This window comes from Corvus brachyrhynchos, unplaced genomic scaffold, assembly GCF_000691975.1.
Source record: "Corvus brachyrhynchos isolate BGI_N302 unplaced genomic scaffold, ASM69197v1 scaffold61, whole genome shotgun sequence".
Taxonomy (NCBI): domain Eukaryota; kingdom Metazoa; phylum Chordata; class Aves; order Passeriformes; family Corvidae; genus Corvus; species Corvus brachyrhynchos.
In genome coordinates, this window is record NW_008236478.1 from 9,541,334 (window position 1) to 9,542,100 (window position 767).

The following is a 767-nucleotide window of genomic DNA, read 5'->3' on the forward strand; positions in this document are numbered from 1 at the left end:
GAAAAAGGGAAACTGTAAGCTGGAAAGAATAGAAATTCTCCTGAAGAGAGAGATTTAACAAGCTGTGGGTAATTTCCTCAAGGGGATGGATAAACTCTCCACTGCTGGGTTTTTTTTTAATTTAACTGGACAAAATAGTAAGAAATATGCTCTAGGAACTAATCTTCTGTCAACTTGATGGATTAATGACCTAATTGGTCCTTTGGTTTCCTTCCATCTCTCATGCCTACTGTTCTGTGAGCAGCAGCTTCTAGTCATTAGGAATAAACTAGGTGAAAGGAATATGTTACTGGAAATATTCATTTACTTTCAAGGATTTGGTCATTTTCCAGACCTCTTGGCCATGATAAAGCTTTGGTGCTGTAGGAGATAGAATGGGTGTGGAGCTCAGAAGCTACCAAACTAAAACTTGCTTTTTGCTTTGCCTATAAGGCCTTGAGTGGTTTCTGTCTCTTGGATAGGATGTTTTTCTGAGACCTGGATATTCTTTCAAACCATGGCAATTCACTGTCTCTTCTACATCTGTAGGCTGTTGTGTTCCATCTTGCCCTCTCTGCAGGTTCCTTGGGGGTCCTCCAGGGCACAGGTAGGCAGACAGATGGTTTTTGCACCAGGTCTCATGGGTCTGGACTACCTGGTGAGGCAAACCAGATGGGAAGCTTTGAAAACATCCTTTTCCCTTCCCCATGTGTTTTCCACCTTCCAAGTTTCCTGTGCTGCCTAACTTCCCAAATGTCCCACACGGAAATCAGACGCGTGATCAGGGA